At 36.3% G+C, this 20,174-nt stretch overlaps 1 protein-coding gene across 1 annotated transcript in view; it reads right to left on the bottom strand.

The window, feature by feature from the left end:
• The window catches only part of LOC106639008 (A-type potassium channel modulatory protein KCNIP1), a 303,976-nt gene that overhangs the window by 252,384 nt on the left and 31,418 nt on the right, over positions 1-20,174 (bottom strand). The gene's annotated exons all lie outside the window — the stretch shown is intronic.

Genomic DNA, 20,174 nt, shown 5'->3' with positions numbered 1-20,174 from the left:
GGTCATAATTTAAAATCTCAAGACGGCGGATCCAAGATGGCGGACAAAATTCTTAAGTTAAACCGATCTGTACAAAAATTGGTATACAGCGGTTTTTAGGGTCACTGATTGCGAATCGGAGGTCAGAATTAAGAATTTTAAGATGGCGGATCCAAGATGGACAAATTATTGAAAATCATCCGTTTTCTGCTAACTTTGAGATGTAAATGTTTTAGGCTTTTTTGATTACGAATCTGAAGTCACATTTTCTGATTCGAAGATGGCAGATCCCAGATGGTGGACTAAACCTTAGAAAAATTGCCAGAAAATGCCTCACAATCTCTGCCTCTACTGAATTTTGACTGGATTGAGGTTTTTTTGGCTTACGTTACTTCTTACATCAAAACCTACTATGATTCCATTTCCTCGGAGAAGTGAAGTTAAAAAATATATGCGTATGTACAGGAAAAATTTTAGTACTTTTTGAAATTCCGACGTTCGGATCAAATTTTTAACTAGTTTCAGGTATCTCAGTAAGCTGAACTTCTAAGTAAATGTTTAGTATTGAAAGACAATAAATTTAAGGTTACTAAACAATATTCAGGATACAATATGGTGGCCGATACAAAATGGCGGATTATCTTTTGTCTCACAACGCATGAGACATGGTGTTTAAAGGGAAGGGTAAACCAAGTATAACATATGAATAGAACGTAACCCGTTTATAATCTAATAATGCCATAAATAAATATTTTAAGAAATACATATTATTCATTAAGAGGAACAAATTTCGTATCTACAAGTATATGTTCATTAACAAATAATTATTGTAATGTTTAAGTTGGGTGTAATAGCTGATTGTAAATGAATAAGGAGTTGATTTGTTAATTAACATTATAGTTACCCGTTGTACGTAATATCTTCATTAATAAATAAAGAAGTGTGAATTGTGGCACAGGGGTCTTATGCTACTCTAATGACTGCGTCTTATTAACGAAGGCATCTGATTTGTTACTAAGATATTAATGGGGAAACCGCGAAGCAAGTACAAAATAAAAAAAGTATAAAATGCGAGAAAGATTACTAATCACTATGAACACTATGATGTGGAAGCACCGGACAAACTTCTAAAGTTAAGGACAATAATTAAACAGCTTAAATATGAAACTACTTTACTAAAAAGGAAAGAATTTAATTGTGAAAGCATCTACGTTAATTTACGAAGGATGAGATAGGTTGGGTTGGACTAAATAAAAAAACACTATTTATGAGCCACTGATAAAGATATGATTTGTGGCTCAAAGGAGGAAACTCTTGCGAGAAAACCCCCTAAGAGAAAAAAAACGACCGATACAAAATTGAATAGAAAAATAACAACCTCATTTGAATTGGTGTGCAGATGTAGAGGTGTAAATGTTTAAGAGTGTGAGTATAAGTGCTCGTCCGCACTGTTCTTCTTCTCGTCTTCGTACCACGGTTCCGCGGGTGTAGATTTTCCCCGTAGGTGCTCACAGCACTTGGTGAGTGTTGACGCGGGATGTGCTGTAAGTTAGATTCGGTCGAACAAAGACAAATCGATGCACAACACGTTGATACGTCATGGTGCAATGAAAAAACTTCTCAAAACTTAAACGAGCAAAAATTACCCTAGACAAACTACGTACACGATTTTTTAGAAAAACAGCTGGAGACCACTCTGTACAAAGGCAAGTATCGGACTGGCCGAGGACTACCAAATTTTTTCGTTGACACTACCTTTTCTCTCTCCCTCAACCCCCCTTTCTTTCTAAGGATGCGCGCCAGTAAGCAAAGATGTTATTCATCTCGAGTGTCAATCGGGCGTCGGGACGCGAACAATGCCGAAAATGGGCGAGACAGGCTAAGAAGTAGGTTTTGAAGTGGGAGAGAGAACGATAATGTAAAGCCGAATAAGAAACGTGCCTAACGCGTGTGTGTGTGAAGTAAATGAATTTAAGTGAGATTTTATGTTTTGATAAGGACGAACGTGCTGTGAGCTTCGATCCTCCTCTACTTACATGGTGGTACTCAATTTTAGTCACGTTCGACTAAATTAAGTGAATTCATATCTTCTTTTTAGTAATACAAAAATATAAAAAACAATAATAATTACACTGCACTAGTAATAATTAAAATACTATGCATCAAACCTCAGATTCACTAAAGTTTTAAAATTTCTGAAAATAGGTCTGTAATGCGTTAAACGATTCATCAAGTCAGAGATGCTTTGTATGTGAGGAAACGATTTCGAAATTGATTAATATTAAAAAAATGTCTGAAGTCATGGTTGATAAAAACGCTCTGAAATATGGACTCTCCGTTTTGCACGTTCTTATCCGCATAATGGAATTAGTACAGTACATCTCGTACAGGCTGGACGTGAAAGTATGGGCTATGAGTTAAAATATGTGTATTTGAAGTAAATGTAGTAAAGTCAATATGCTCGTGCGAAAGTGTAAACAAATGAAACTGTTTTTTCATTACTAATTCACGTTATTTGAATCTGTCTCCATTATATGTGTCGCAGATTAATTTCTGTCTTTGATTCCCTTAGCTCATTTTAGGCAAACTCACCAATAATTCATGAATATTTTAATATGATGGTTAATTCTCATATTTCCTAATTCCATAGACTTACAGTTATATTCTTTTGATAACAACTACGTTGAGAGAAATGCTAGTTTTATAAATGTTTATTAAAAACCGAAAATTTATAGTGTATTTATTGTAGAAGAAATGTAATAATTACTGTCACAATCAGACGTGATTTAATATAACAAGATTGCTTTACCCCTTCTTAATTAAGGGGGCTCCAGTGGGGGGAGTTAGGAGGTCATAGGTAGCTTAATTGATAGATAAAAACACGCTGATTCCAACAGTGTCCTTGTTTACCCCTCTAACCCTGGAAAATTTTGAGATATTTGCTCTCAAAGTTCGTACATTATACATAGCCTCTCATGGAGCAACGTGAAAACATCGGAATTTTCTAACAATAATCAAGGAGTTACATATCCGGAATTGTAACTGTTTTATAGAGAAACATCTCAGCTGCTTTCAGATGGTACCTTCAAAAATATAGGTAAGCCTGGAAATATTTGAGATATTTCGTAAAGTATTGATCAAGTCATTGAATTAGCAGGGTCATGACGGGATGCCATCTTATTTTTTGTATGGCACGCTTTTGTATATTTCAGAATTACACTGCAAGTACTTACATAGGATTCATGTCATTTGTAACTCTTTTTTAATCGTGTTCTCCAATGGATTCCTTACACTTATTTTTTTATTAATAAAATAGAACATTGAAAAATTTTAACTGTGATAATTCTTTATTTCATTACAAATTGCGTCAATAATTGTAATATTTGAAGTAACTCTTACTTTATTATTTACACTCATAGATAATAATAAGGTGATACCATTTGTAGGATCTTTTTTATATGCATCTACTAATACTTCTGTTGATATCGATTCTTTGGCCATTTTATAAATTATCTTATCATTTATAATACCTTTAAATACACTTAATTTTTGTTTGTTATCATCAATTACTTTTTTATTTCTATTTTGCTGTTGCAAAATCATTTCAGCATCCTGCAAGTCTTGATAACTCTTACAGTTTTTGTAAAATAAAAAAAACCAATTATAAATAAAACGCTCTTTACGTGACAGAAGCTGCTGTTTGTTTACCATAGGTATGGATACATCATATATATAGATGATAGTGCTAGCCTGCTCGCATATATACACACGTATATATAGATATATACTCACAGCAGTGATACCAACTAACCGAATAGTTTTCGGGTTGATACCAGTGCTCACTGGAGCCCCCTTAATGTGAAGAAACATAGACCTTATTGACTTTAAGACAATCACTTTAAAAAAATTATTCCTACTCACCTATGATGAAAACGCACGAGGTTGTACAATTAATTTTTATGATCAAGGTAACAAAGGAGAATCAAGAAATCGTGCAAAAAAAAAATTCAATTCAAGATGGTCTCATGAAAAAACTAAGAATATTAGTCGATGCGCCGACTCAAGGCGCGGGTAATACTAATACCGGCAACACAGCTCAAAATTTTTTTAGTAATGTCGATGCTGTATTTGAAGTAAGAGGTTTAAGGCTATTTCTTACCAAAGTTTTTCTTATAACGCATATTTCAAAGTAGTATAATATAGACAAATTAACTAAATTTCAGGGTTGAACGAAAAACTTTTAAGACGTTTTAAGGTTATTCTGGCCGTTGTATCATCTGGTGAACAACTGAGTGTATTCTTTAAAAATAGCGGAAATTTATGTGGACAACTATTCTTGATACACGATGCCACTCTCACTACATATGATTCTAATTCATGGGCACAAGATAATGAAATCATTATTTGTACCAATTGGTATGCTTTCCGAGGAAGCTCAAGAATGCAATCAGAAAAATGTTAAATATTTTCGTGAAAAATTTTCGAGAAAACATTATAGGTATGATATCATTTTTTCAACCTTTATTATTTTAAAGAACAAAAAATTTTTCAAAACTCTAACAATGCTAAGCATAATTTGTACTATCTTAAATATGTTGTTACCTGAACTTAAAAATTTTTTTTAAGAGTGGCAACTAATACAGATATTTTCCAGAGATTAATGATTATTAACTCTGATCCATTTTTCTCATTACGTCGTGATACCCCTGAAAAACAGTGTACGTGTCTGTTAGACAAAATGATATTTCTGCTTAAACGCAGAAATGAAAACTCTGTAGAGAAATGTAAAAATAACTTGTTGGTTAACTGTGCATCTACAGATACATCGATAGAAGATACAAGTGAAAAATTATCTGAATACAAGAGTTCTTAATCATACAAGAACAGCTTTGTTAATGAACAGATACTTGTAGATACGAAATTAGTTCCTCTTAATAAATAATATGTATTTCTTCAAATATTCATTTGTGGCCTCATTAGATTATAAACAGGTTACGTTCTATTCATATGTTATACTTGGTTTACCCTTCCCTTTAAACACCATGTCTCATGCGTTGTGAGACCAAAGATAATCCGTCATTTTGTATCGGCCACCATATTGTATCCTGAATATTGTTGAGTAACCTTACATTTATTGTCTTTCAATACTAAACGTTTACTTAGAAGTTCAGCCTACTGGGATACCTGAAACTAGTTTAAAATTTGATCCGAACGTCGGAACTTCACAAAGTACTAAAATTTTTCCTGTACATACGCATATATTTTTTAACTTCACTTCTCCAAGGAAATGGAATCATTGTAGGTTTCGATGTAAGAAGTAACGTAAACCAAAAAAACCTCAATCCAGTCAAAATTCAGTAGAGGCAGAGATTGTAAGGCATTTTTTGGCAATTTTTCTAAAGTTTGGTCTGCCATCTTGGATCCACCATCTTCGAATCAGAAAATGTGACCTCAGATTCGTAATCAGAAAACCCTAAAATATTTACATCTCAAAGTTAGCAGAAAACGGGTAATTTTTAATAATTTGTCCATCTTGGATCCGCCATCTTGAAATTCTTAATTCTGACCTTCAATTCGTAATCAGCGACCCCAGAAACCGCTGTGTACCAATTTTTGTACAATTTGGTTTAATTTAAGAACTTTGTCTGCTATTCTGGATTCGCCGTCTTGAGATTTTGAATTCTGACCTTCAATTCGTTATCAGAGACCCCAAAAACCCCCGTACAGCCATTTTTGTACAAATTGGTTATCTTTAACAACGCATTATGTATCCAGAGTATTTTGACTATCGAAAATTGCTGTATATATACCTGAAATACATATATATCAAAAACAGTGAATTGTCCGAGGGACTTGGATCCTTGTAGCTTAAGTTCTGAGGAACAAAATAAGCTCAAAAACGTTTAATTTAAAATAAAATTTATGGGAAGCACAAATTTTGAGAATTTTTCGGGCTTTTTGGACCACTGTGCGACGCTCAGGGCATTATTAAAGCGATGATAAAACTTTTTGAGGCAAATGGCCAAGAAAGAAAAAAAATGAACAAAGTTGAATATAGCGTTACAAATTATCGTACAAGTGGTGGGAACAATGGTGATTTCAAGAACACTGATAATTTGGATAGTTTTTTATTCAGATAAAGAAAAAGTAGCAAGAATTAATAAAATAATGCAGCTTATTGATGTTTTAAGCTGCAATGAGGAAGAAAAATCGCACGTCTGGAAACTCATAGAGTATAATCCATTTGTATTTGGCCTAGATGTAGAACTACTGAAAGCAACTCATGTATAGAAACACCGCACCATAACTACGACGGAAGAACCCGTGACGGCGAAGCACTATAGGTACCCACTAGCGCTAAGGGAACAGATGAAAAAGGGGATAGAGAAATTGCTCGAGCAAGAAATCGTCGAGCCTTCGAAATCGCCGTACAATTCTAACATGTGGATTGTACCCAAGCATGCAAGGCCAGACGGGGAGGAGCATTAGCATGTGGTAACTGATTTTAGGCAGCTCAACGAAATTACTGTAGGAAGCTGCCATCACTTACCATTCCAAAGCGATATACTCGAGCATTTATCGTCGGCTTGATACATAACAGTAGTCGATTTGAAACAAGGATTTTCAAAAATAGAAATTCACGAGCATGACGCACATAAAACAGCATTTCATGGGCCGGACGGTCATTATCAGTATAAGAAAATGCTAATGGGAAATATGGACTCGCCCAATACATTTTTAAGAGCGATGTCACTCGCTTTGGCTGGTCTACAAGGTCATGAAATCAAAGTGTATTTGGATGACATTATGGTGTTTGCTCCGAACCTCGAGGATCACGGGAGGCGATTTGTTAGACTTTTGAAGCGGCTTTCGAAAGCAAACATAACAATTGAGCTGAAAAAATGCCAATTTTTGAAACGCGCGGCAAAAGTACTGGGATACGTAGTAGGAAACGGACAAATAAAAACAGATCCAAAAAAAACCGAAGCAGTGAAGAAATACCCGAGACCTACGAATGCGAAAAAAATCCAACGATTTCTTGGATTTGTCGAATACAATATTTTCTATAATAGACGATTTATCCAGAATTATGCAAAAATTGTTCAGCCACTCTCTAAACTCTTGAGAAAAAGAATAGAGTTCAAATGGGAAGAACAGCAGGAGCAAGCTTTCAGAACACTAGTTGACGCATTATGAAGTGAGGCAGTACTTATTTCACCTAATCTAGACAAGCCTTTTATAGTTACAACGGACGCGTCAGATTACGCAATAGTGACAATATTAAGCCAAGGCGAATTGGGGAAAGATAGACCGTGTGAATATTCTTCACAATGCCTTCGAGGGAGCGAATTACGCTACCCAACGTATCATAAGGAACTGTTGGCTATAGTGTTTGCAAAAGAACAGTTTCGGCCGTACTTATTTGGGCGCAAATTTACAGTGGTCACAGATCATGAACCACTAAAACATTATCATACGTCAAAAAAGCCTGACATAAGATTTAACAGGCTAAAAGTGGAACTACGAGGCTACGAGTTTCACGCAGTGTGTTGGCAAGGCATTTCAAATAAAGCATCTGACGCACTCTCTCGAAATTCAGTAATAGGAGAGGCAGAAATAAGCACTGAACGGCCACGACAAGAACTGTATCAGCTGGTGGACGAACAGGAGAAAAAACGACTAGCCGATAGCGATGGACCTCCAGCGCGCATTTGTAAAATACGACCGACCCGTAAACAGCGTATTCAGGGAAAGACTAAAAAAGGAAAATTATTTACTCTGATTCAGAGGATTCAGATAAGGAAGTACAGAAGAAAAAACAAAATTTTGATGGACGGGAAGGAAATAAATGTGATACGAAAATAGATGGTTAAGATGATGGTGAAGGAGATTCCGAATCCGAGGAAAACGTAGGAATCAACAAAAAATTAAGCAAAAAAATAAGAAAAATAGTAAGAAAACGAGGTCACCCAAGAAAGAATATTATCGTTAGCAATTTAAAAACAGAAACTGACATGGAGGCAACGGATGAAATTATTTTGCAGGGGCCAGTGAACGATAGATTAGCCTTTATACAAAGGAAGAACCGAGTGCAACATGGAGTAAATTCAACAAGCACACTAGCGATAAAAAAAATGAGGTCGTACCGAAGGGACAGAAAAGTCATGAGCAAGCATCGCTCCCTATTACGGAACGCAACGAGAGTCAGTCAAAAGATATTATTGTTGCAAATTGTGGAACACCAGTAATAATTAATAGCGAATCAGAAAATCACAGTACGGGACTCGATGATTGGGGCTGACAGCTGATACAAGCAAGCTTGGCGGCTGAAGAGGCGAGGAAAGTGAAAGACACTCGAGAGTTAACGGAAGCAGACGAGGTAACAGGTGGTACTGAGACTTCTGGGAAATGTGTTTTTGAAGCAGAAGCTTTAAAGTATCGGAGAGAGCCGATCAGGCACAAGAGAGATCGAAGGAAGGAGAGAGTGAAGGGGAGCCACTACAGTACGAGCATACAGCGAATAACCTGCTCACTTATGATAATTATGAATGTAATAAAAAGGTGCAAGGAAAAAACAATTATGTAAGGGACAGAATGAAAAAAAGCGTAATGTGAAAATAGAAGGCACAGGTTCAGATACATCAGACGATGAAGTTAAAGTAAATGGCGAGACCGATTGCTACGGCAGGGGATGATCTAATATCCCAAGGAATGACAAATAAAAAATTAGGTTATATTATAAAAGAACCAGGGTTCCGAAAGGGAGTAAAAACAACGAGTACATCAGCAGCAGTACTAATGAAGGAAAGGAAGCGAAAATTGCGCTAGAGACAACTAAATACATTAAACAGACAAAAGCCGAATTTTTTATGCTGACAATAATGAGCCCTTTGAAGGAAATATTAATAGCTAATTGTGATAAGCCACAAACATTTCATAGTACAACGGCACTAAACGCGAAAGAAGAAGATCGTGAGTCAGCGTAGCTCTCAGGGAGTTCAGAAAAAAACTTCGCTCCAACAGCAGAGGTGGACAAGGAACTGGATATACACGATTTATTGGAAGGAAGATCAAATGAACTGCTGGCACAAGTTATGATCGACGTAAGGAGGCGAGATGTAGAGGGAAGACCAGGAATGAGGATTGACGTGTGGGAGCCCAACGAAAAAATACCTGAGGGAAAAGCGTCACTAGAGAAAATGGAAAAAACAGATCCAACGTTGCGTAAAATTGATAAGCAAGTCCAGTTTGAAGAACTGGGGATCAAACAGTAAAGGAACCCAACATACCGTCAGACACAACGGCGCTGACAGATAAGTGGCTGGCATATCTTAATGATAATACACAAAGAGAAACGAATGAATGCATTCAACCTCATAAAATACTTTTTAAAGTGCCAGGACTACCACATGACCCACCTGGAAATTGCCTATTTTATAGCCTAATATTTTTATTTAATCTCAGTCTCTCAACTGACGAGCTGAGAATGATATTAAAAAATTCAGAATACCTACAAAAGTGTAGAGAGCCAGAAAAATAAGAAAATACACTAATGTAGCGTACATTATATAGAAATGGAAAATATATATATACATATTTTCGCAAGAATTAAAAGAAACGTGTGTGTACACCGTAAATTAAATCGGGAAAATTATATTTATACGCACTATATTGCAATGGAGAAAGAAGGAGTCAGCTACTTGCATCTAGAAGGTAACGGCAAGAATGCCTATGACATGCCCCGAAGACAAAATTCTATTACCGAATCAAAAAATGATTCACAAAACGATGACGATAGTAGTTGTGAAAGGCGTGAAGAACACGCAAGTGAGCCAGAAAGAGATGGAAGAACATACCAACATGAGTGAAGAAGGGATAACGAAAGTCAATCAGGAATAAAGCAAAACCCCACCGACGAAGAGACGAACACGGATATGTATGTAGAAGATAGGGAAGGAGACAAACAGCCGACTATCAGCGATGACGAAAGCTCTGAAACTACAATCGAAGGAGAGGTAGGGTAGGTTAATGAATTGAATAACGCATTATGCGAAACAGAGAGCGAGAACGAAACTAACACAATTACACACTCTCCATCGATGGAAAAGTACACGGTGTGTAGAACACGCCTGCCAAATGAGAGGCCGCCATGGGCACCAAAAGAGGGGGAAGACCTATCCCTGTGCCAAAAACTAAGCAAAATTGAAAACTATCCCTTTGAGTATCTCGAAAATCTGGTGTTTATGACGGTAACGAAAGTGTTACCCAATACGGAAGCGATAGATGCTTTACATGAAAGAGGGTAATAAATTCGACGCACATGAACAACGAGGAAAAAGTCGTAGGTAAAGCTAGTACTAAAGAGAGAAAGGTAACGGTTATTTTTGACGATAGCAAGGGTGAAAAATGAAACACAAGAAAAAATAGAAATTAATAAAATACATATGTTATTTTAAAAGAAAGTCTTACATGGCCCTTTGGAGGCGGATACGGACCTTACAGTCTCGCTGTCTGTGAGCTACTGCTCAGCGTTTCCTCGCGCTGCGACGCGCCCTATCCCCCCCTACTCGCAATACATATACATTTACATACGTTTTACATTGTTAAGGCTCCGTTACGGGCGAGAAATATTACCGACGTGGTTAACCTTTCAAAATACTTATGCAGCCCGGAGTGGCATCTCTTGGCCTGTCAGCCCCGAGTCACTTCACGGAACTCGTGCACACTGTTAACCTTCACATCTAGAACAGAGGTCCATGATTTCAATGTTGGCCTGGCGACCACAAGACAATTCTCGCGCTGGACGAGGCCCACTCCAGTTGCGCAGCTTACAAGTCAGCTTAGTCTCTCTTACGCGTTTTTCTGCTCGACCGTACATTTACATACACCTGCATGGCAGGCGTGGTGTTAACATAAATTTAATTATTATTAAATGCCCTTTTTTCTGATTGCGCGCAATCTTTGACTCTGCCGTATCTCTATCGGCAACAGTTATATACATGTATGTAAAGGAGCATTTTGAAGAAGCGGCGCTCAAGTCGAATATTAAGAAGTGTGTTAAGGCTCTTAGAGACGTAATAATTGCAAACAATATTAAGACAATCGGAATTATGAGAGATCTAGCGATTCTTAATCTTACCCAATGGGAGTACTTTGTCGATATTTTCGAAGAAGTATTCAAAGACACTAGATTAGCTACAGTGCTATACACCAACACACTAATAATTCCACCGACGAGTCAGAGATTGAAAATAATTAAAGAGTACCACGAAGCAGCAATAGGCGCACACAGAGGCATGAATAAGACATATAGTATGATCGCAAAAGACTACTATTGGAGAAACATGCGCCCAGACATAAGGCAAGTCATTTTGGGATACCCTTCATGTCAGACGATAAAACTTGTAAGGGTAAAAACAAAACAAGCCTTGCTCATAACGGACACACCATGCAGACCTTTTGAAAAAATTTCAATAGACTACTACGAGCCAATCAGTAAGCCATCAATGAATAACTACACACATATTTTGTCCATGCAGGACTGGCTAAGAAAGTTTATTGTTCTTGTACCAGTAAAGACAGCAACAGCTGAGGAGACCGTGAGGGCAATAACCGACAAATTTATAGCATGTCCCCCGGAGCCTCTACTGTCTAACCAAGAAACCCATTTTCTGAATAAAAGCATGGGCGAATTAGTAAAAGCGCTCACCGAATCCATAAAAGCCCACGTAGAGAAAGAAGATCAATGGGAGGAACACTTACCATTGTGCATGCACTCATATGATACTGTAGACCATGAGAGAACAGGGTACTCACCGAATAAGCTTGTTTTCGGACAGAGAGCGAGAACGCCTACTAGCTTCAAAACATCATCCAATGGCCAGACATCGAACGTATATTTTAATAAGCTAATAACGACACTGACGGAGATGAGAACCATCGCCGCAATGAACCGAGTGCAAGCGAAATACCGCTCAAAGTATTATTACAACCACAAATTAAATACGAAGTACTACCTTGAGAGAGAAATGGTTTATGTGTCAAAAGAACCGTCGAAAAGAAAATTCGACGCCCAATATGAGGGCCTATATGAAATAACTGGCATTAATTATGCCAAAAAGAATGTCAAGCTTTAAAGGAAGGACGTGGTGAGAATATCCCACGTGGATAAAATAAAAAAACTTGCATAGTAAAAGCCTTGATAGAAAATGCAAAAACAGAAAGAAATACGGAAGTACAAAATTTAACCACTAGCTTCGCTTAAATTGTCACGGCCCCCAGACGCACTGCGAAAATAAAACGGAAAATCGGGAACAAGAGAATGTTGACTATAGATGTCAATGCAGGAAGACATACTGGAACATAGTCAGGGTATTATATGGGCGATGGCTGGTAATTTTATCTAAGAAACAATAGGTAAAATAAAGTATCATTTTTTTCAATTGCCTAAGCAAACACAAGTGGGGCATATAGTGCTATTTTATATAATTATAATGATAATAAATAAATTTAAAAAAGCATGCTATCGACGATTCGGATTGTATAACATCATTGTTATGAAAAGAAAAAAAAAAATTTTCGATGATAAGACTTAAATTCTTAAACCTACAAAAAAAATAATATAACAGGAAGACGTGGGAACATGCAGAAAGGCAAAATAATACATATAATACTCACGAGTCGCTCATTTTACTACGATTTTTTTTATATTTTTGCATATGTTAATACATACATTATTTTTATTATTTGAGTTTTCTTTTTTTTTAATTTTTTTTTCTTTTCTCCTTTTCTGTTTTCTTTATTTCATTTCTTGTCTCACCCCTTACGTATGCTCCCTCCTGTGTCCCCGAGAAAGACGATCGATGGCCAAGCCCTGGAATCCATCCACCAGCGAGGATACACTCACAATGGGCTGTGTGGGCCGATCGCTGGAACCACAGTGACAGCTAGTGCAAGCCACGGGCGGGTTATGGGCACAGATGGTGAACAGTCCATGTTCCCCCACTGGACCTACAAAAGGAAAAAAGAAAATTAATACAAACTATCGAAATCTTTTTTACAAGTATAATAATAAAGAAGAGAGACCTTACGCGTATAACGGGCCACCCTTCCAGCGGAAAACCATCTTGGTCGGAGGCTGACATTTCAACGACCACCACGACGAACGTACTGTGGCACGTACAACCAACGGCCACGACGTACGAGGCCCCCGACTCTGAGACGTTACAGTGGGTTTGCAGCACGGAACCCGACGAAGGAAAGGGAGCAGTCCAGCGGCAGTCCTGAAACAGGACAGTGAACGACCGCCCAGAAGGTCAGTAGACATCGCAGCATGCGACATCTCTCCGGTACTTATACCTTTGCACAGGCAGAGGCACAGCACCTATAGACCAGTCCGGCTCGCAAAGAGGGAGGAGAAGAGAGAAAAACCCGTAAGGGTTCACGACCAATCTCGTTCCCAGCTAGAGAAAGAAAAAAAGGAGAATTTTTAACTCGAAGACTCAAAAGCAATGTCAAATGTTAAGAAAACAACAAAATACATCCCACACCGTGAGATGGACAAGTGATAGGGGCCAGAACTGTAGGCCCCTCAAGCACCACAACTTGAGACCCACGAGTACGCCCGATGGAGGGGACTCGCCGGCAAATAAACAATAAGATGGACTGTAAGAGAAAGCAAATTAAATGGATATGGATGTGTATACATATATAAAGAGAAAAAAAAGGGAGGCACAAAAAGGGATAATACTCACATGCGAGCAGCTGCAGCATCTTAGCTTCCATCACAGATCCTTCGAGGATGGAACATACGCTACCGTCAACCGCCACAAACCCCGTAAAACGAGTGTTGTCATACGGTAGGTTTGCAAAATCACGCAGCCAGCATACAAAATCAACCGGACTCACAGAAGAAGAAACCGTTTTCGCGGGATAGCATAAAAATAATAACGTAATAAATGGGTCATGGGACCCACGGTAAGAACAAAGTACTTTAAACATGACATAAGTATAAAAACACAACTTCTCAGGTAACAAGGGGGTCGCTGGATCCGTAGGAAGAACGAAGCTCTATAAACGTTAGTACTGCATTCATGTAGTTCACTAAACAAAAACTTTAACAATGAAAAAAAAAAAAATAGTTCAGTACTCACGATAGTTGAACTTCGTGAGTACTGTATTTATGCACGACTTTCTCACGAAGTTCAACCATCGTGAGTACTGACCTATTTTTTTTTATTTTTTTTTTTTTATTCGTTTTTCAAGTTATTGTTTAGTGAACTACATAAATGCAGTACTAACGTTTATAGAGCTTCGTTCTTCCTACGGGTCTGGCAACCCCCTTGTTACCTGAGAAATTGTGTTTTTGTACTCATGTCATGTTTAAAGAATTTTGTTCTTACCGTGGGTCCCATGACCCATTTATCCCCCCTGCTTTGTTGTTTTAATTCCCTTTATATTTTATTCATGTATTTGGTTTATTGTTTTGATTTCTTGTTTAATTTTATTCCATTTAATTAGAACGAAGTTCTTTATGTCGCGTTACTCGGGGGGCTGGAATTTTAAAACCGACAGATTTTTTTTTTTTGAATCAGAAATCTCTTCCTCTCAAGTTTTTCCCCTCACCCCGTCCCCCCTCACCAAGTGTTCTCTACACACTTCCCCTCTCCTAACTATATATGTACATTTGTCAACCGTGCCGTGTTACTCTTCTGCATACCTTTACCCACCATTCCACCTCACACTCCCAAGCAATTAATTTTTTAACAAATTATAATTTTATTTCCCCACAGTAATTTTTCTTTCACTTTAAATTTTTTTTTCTTTTACAAGTCTAAAAAAAAAAAAAAAAAAAAAAAAAAAACATTTTCCAATAAAGAGAGTAGAACCCTCGACCTCCTGCATATGAGTCCAGTACCTTACCTACTCTGCTACGAGCGCTGCCGGCTTGGGGAATTCGGTTTCTTGTACTTCTCGTGCGGTTCGTAACTATAATATTCCATTTTTATATGCATTCACTGATACTACATTTAATTCATGATAAATTGTGCATTTGTGTTCAAAAAAAAAAAAAAAAAAAAAAAAAAAAAAAAAAAAAAAAAAAAATTTAATTAGCATAAATATGGTTATATAGATTAAACATAATAAGGCGCGTTATTACGCATTCAACATTTGTATTTTATGCATTTGATGCATAAAATACCGACCGGTTTTTATTAAACCTGAGGTTTTTGTTGGCATTACAGTAATGCTAATAATTACTGTTATAAATAAATTATTTTATAAATTAATTATTAAAATAAACATATACGATAGAGTTGCACAACGTATCAATGGTTTTTAAGATTTTGAATTCGACTAACTAATTTTGTTACAATGTCACATATTTATATAAATTAAAAAAAAAAAAAAAAAAGGATATGAAAAAAAAAGATTAAATGTGAAAATAAGAAAAAAATTAAATAAAGGAAATACAAAAAAATAAAAAAAAATATAACAAAATGAAATATGAAAAAAAATAAAACAAGAAATGGAAAAACAAAAATGAAACAAGAAATAAAGAAAAAAATTAAAAAAAATGTAATAAAATGAAAAATGAAAAAAAAAAAAAACAAGAAATACAAAAAAAAATAAAACAAGAAATAAAGAAAAAAAAAATAAAATAGTTTACTACTCACGATGGTTGAACTTCGTGAGAACGTCGTGCATAAATACAGTACTCACGAAGTTCAACCATCGTGAGTAGTAAACTATTTTATTTTTTTATTTTTTTTTATTCGTTTTTCAAGTGTATGTTTTAGTAAACAACATGAATGCAGTACTAACGTTTACAGAGCTTCGTTCTTCCAGTGGATCTGGCGACCCCCTTGTTACCTGAGAAATTGTGTCTATACTCATCTCATGTTTAAAGAACTTCGTTCTTACCGTGGGTCCCATGACCCATTTATCCCCCCTGGTTTGTTGTTTTTTTTTTTTATTTTATTTTTTTTTTCTTTATTTCTTGTTTTATTTTTTTTTGTATGTCTTGTTTTTTTTTTTTTTCATTTTTTATTTTATTACATTTTTTTTAATTTTTTTCTTTATTTCTTGTTTCATTTTTGTTTTTCCATTTCTTGTTTTATTTTTTTTTTCCTTTTTTTTCATTTTTTTTTTTTTCATATTTAATTTCATTGCTTTTCTTTTTCATTCTTTTGTATTTCCTTTATTTCATTTTTTTTTTATTTTTCTATTTATTTTCATTCTTTTGTATTTCTTTTATTTCATTTCTTTGTTTATTTTTCCATTTAATCTTATATTTTTCATTCCTTTTTTTGTTTTTGTCATTTCTCGTTTTTTTTCATATTTTATTTCATTATTTTTTAATATTACATTTTATATATTCGTATTTCATTTTATTTCATTATTATTTTCTTTTCTATTTCATTTTTTTATACTTTATTTTTTTTTTTCATATTTAATTTCACTCCTTGTTTTTTTTCTTTTTTTTTTAAGATGTATTATTTAGAAAATAAATACATAATTTATCATGAATTGAATGTTTCATCAGTGAATGCATATAAAAATGGAATATTGTAGTTACGAACCACACGATAAGTACGAGAAACCGAGTTTCTATAGTCGGCAGCGCTTGTAGCAGAGTGGGTAAGGTACTGCACTCATATGCAGGAGGTCGAGGGTTCAAATCTCTTTATTGAAAAGTGATTTTTTTTTTTTTTTTTTTTTTTTAGAATTGTAAAAGAAAAAAATTCAAAGTGAAATAAAAATTATTGTAAGAAAATAAAATTAAAATTTGTTTGAAAATTAATTGCTTGGGAGTGTGAGGGGGAATGGTGGGCAAAGGTGTGCAAAAGAGTAACATGGCACGGTTGGCAGATATTCATATAAAGTGGGGGGAGGGAAAGTGTGTAAGGAACAGTACGTGAAGGGGACGGGATAAGGGGGTAAACTTGAGAGGAAGAGACTTCGGGTAAACCACTTCCGTTTCAAAACATTTGTCGGTTTTAAAATTCCAGCCCCCCAAGTACGTGACATAAAGAACTGCGTTCTAATAAGAAAAGTAGAGGAAAAAACGCCAAAATCAACACGTATTGAGGACCGAAGAAAAAAGGTAAGAGACACTGGAAACCGAGTAGAGAAGTTGACACTACAAAGGCAACGTAAGCACTCACGAAATAAAAGTCAAACTATCCAACAATCCTTACTGCCCGCTCCTCTCAAGAAAATAGAAAAGGCAAAAATTAATATGGAAATAATAAAACGAGGGAGCTTACAGGGAAAGCATGTGTGACAATTACCGATCTGCAGTACCACATGCGTCTTCCTGTTGTAAATGACTCACAGTACGGAGCGTGCCAATAGATCGACAGAATACGATAATTTTTTTGCATAGTGATAGGTTGTACATAGATATATATAGATACATGTATGTATATATATACATATATATATATATATATATATATATATATATATAAAAAATCTCCTCTTTTTCGCCTTTTCTCTCAAATAATCATGGAATTAATTTACAAAAAGGGAAATGTAGGTATCATAAAACAAAGTATATATTCTATGTTTTAGGGAAAAAGCCTCTCCAATAAAAATGCAACCAGGAGAAATAGAGCTATTCGAGAAGAATCCGGGGATATGAGTGGAAAATCTGGGGCCAGCCCAATCAGTTGCGTCTACTAGGAAAATCATATGATATGTAGATTGGGGTCAAAAAATCGGAGAAACGGATGCATTTGTGAGAGCAAGCAGGCAGGTATAATGGAAATGCAGAGTAACAATAAGCAAATAAGATGCTTGCAGAAGGTGCATAAGAATAGCTACTCACAAGACCATGAAAGCACTCTAAGGTGTCGAAACAGCGTACAGAGCAGTAGTAGAGCAGGAAGTTCGCAACCAAGTAGACACAGTACAGGTACTCCAGGGGCAGATATCGGAATCCAACAAGGATAAGATACGGGAGTTGACGGAATTAAATTAACAAGTACAACCAAAATAACAAAATATCTCAAAGAACAAATAAGAGACACAGCGTCTGGTGGTCACAAACAAACACTGCAAATAATAAAGAAATACGAGGATAAAGCGGGAAATGTTAAAGAAAAAGGGCTTGAAATATTTTCAGATTGGGTAAGCGGATATGATAGAGTGCCAGAGATAATTCAAGAACTCGAGCAGCTGGCCGATAAACTAGCAGCAAAATTTAAATCAGCAACAGATATAATTTATTTAGCAAGTTGAGGAACGTCGCATCTACCGGAAGCAGCCTTAAAAACGATGTTGGAGACAGAAATACTAGTAAGTCAGTTCAGGCCAGATCTCAGGGTTTCAGAAGATGAGGGCATAACGACAGAGGAAAGAGTAGGGAAAATAGCAGAAATAGCGACGGTAGCACTTAATAGGAAAGTAATTTATCACGTTGAAATACCGTTGGTAATAGAGGGAGAATTAGACCTGCTTAGAATAACATCGCTACCCGTAGAGAAAGAAGGGTTTTACATAACAAACATGATTGAACACCTACAACCGACGCACGAATACATAGTAAGTAGCATGAGCGAAAGAAGGTTCGCTCCGAGTAGATAAACTATGGCGATTCTGGCCCACGTGGGCTCGAGTCACCAGGCAATTTCGGCCCACTCTCTCTCCGCGGCGAGCGGCCCCTCTTTTCGGGCAGAGTGGTCCCTGCTGCAGCCAATGGTGAGCATGAGCTGTGGCTTCCTCGCATTCCTTGTGCGTGCGCTGCTTGAGATTGCGTGCGCCAGCTGCAGTGCTGCTTGAGTTTGCGCGCGCTGTTTGAGTTTATGCGCAATGTGCATTAGCGCCTGTAGCGCCACATGCGCCAGCTGGTGACGTGCAACGCAGTTTAAGTTTGCGCGCGATGCAATGTGTGTAAGTCGTCTGCAGCGCTGATTTGCGCGCGCTGTTTGAATGTGCGAAACTGTGTGCAGCTTGTGCACGTGGTAGTTACATGCATACAAAACTTTTTTTGTGTTATCAAGCGCGTTGCATGATAATGTAGGATGTAGAGTGGTAGGGAATTAATTGTTAAACATTTTTTGTTTTATTTTTAAAATCAGTTTACATTAAATGAAAAATGTACATGATTTACAAAATGATTTTGTTAAACATGTTGTTCTTAAAATACAGTACAATGCATTCTTGTAGCTCTATATTATTATTATCATCATCATCATCATGAACATCAACCCATTCCATATTAAAGTAAAAATTTTTCATTCACTTCACATTATGAAGAGCACACATGGATTTGTAGGATCCGTTGTGATGTGTGCAAGTAGTAACCAATCTTGGGAGTTCGAACGGTGGATAGTCTGTCATATCAGTGACCTTAAAGCCAAATCTTTCAAGCCACTTTTTTTTTAAATCTCCAATGACATGTATCTTTGTAGCATTTTCAAGATTCTCCCGTAAAATATTTCATATCTCTGTACACTCAATTTTTTTCCGAGTTCCAGGTTAGTCCATGATACCAAAGTTCAAGGTATAAATTTTCATGTTTATACTTTTGAGGTTATTTTCACCAGCTAAAGGGTGCTTTAAAAAGAAATACTTGTGCTTCTGCATCGTTAGTATTGAGCGGAGGGATAGCCAATTCTTTGAGCACATAATCATTACCCGGTTTCTTGAAACCTTACATGTCCACAAATTACTCCATCTTTCGCAATTACAGTATTTAATTTTATTGCTTTTTTATTTTTTCGTAACCTTGATTTTTAGGACAAGATCCTTTGTTGGTTAAATATTTATCGACGAAGTTTTTCAGCCCAGATTTCTTATTTCTATCATCATCATCCTTAGTTGAGATTTTTTGATACTTAACAATAGTTGTAAAATTACTCGTACACGGTTTATGTGACATATTGATTAAAGTAAAGCTTATTAAACATATTAATTTTAAAACAATTTTACAGTCTTCATCTATTGATTTTTCCGCAGATTTTGTTTCATCAACTTTTACGTCTTTCCTCTCGTTTCTTCTCATAAATTTTTCCCACTCTTCTTGTCGTCGTTTGTTTTCTGCTTCTTCTTCACTCTAGCTGTTGCTTCGACCTTTATCCATTGTGTTGAAAATAAACTGATACTAACAAAGCCCTGAATCAACTTTATATCTACACAAGTTTCTTGACATACCCGCTCATTGGACTGTATTGAACTATACGGTCGTG

The sequence above is a fragment of the Copidosoma floridanum genome, unplaced genomic scaffold (assembly GCF_036245765.1).
Source record: "Copidosoma floridanum isolate Cflo_tuat_1 unplaced genomic scaffold, Cflo_Japanese_pri ptg000005l, whole genome shotgun sequence".
In the NCBI taxonomy this organism is placed as follows: domain Eukaryota; kingdom Metazoa; phylum Arthropoda; class Insecta; order Hymenoptera; family Encyrtidae; genus Copidosoma; species Copidosoma floridanum.
Note: the sequence above shows the minus strand (reverse complement) of the source record. Positions and strands in the feature narration are given on the sequence as shown.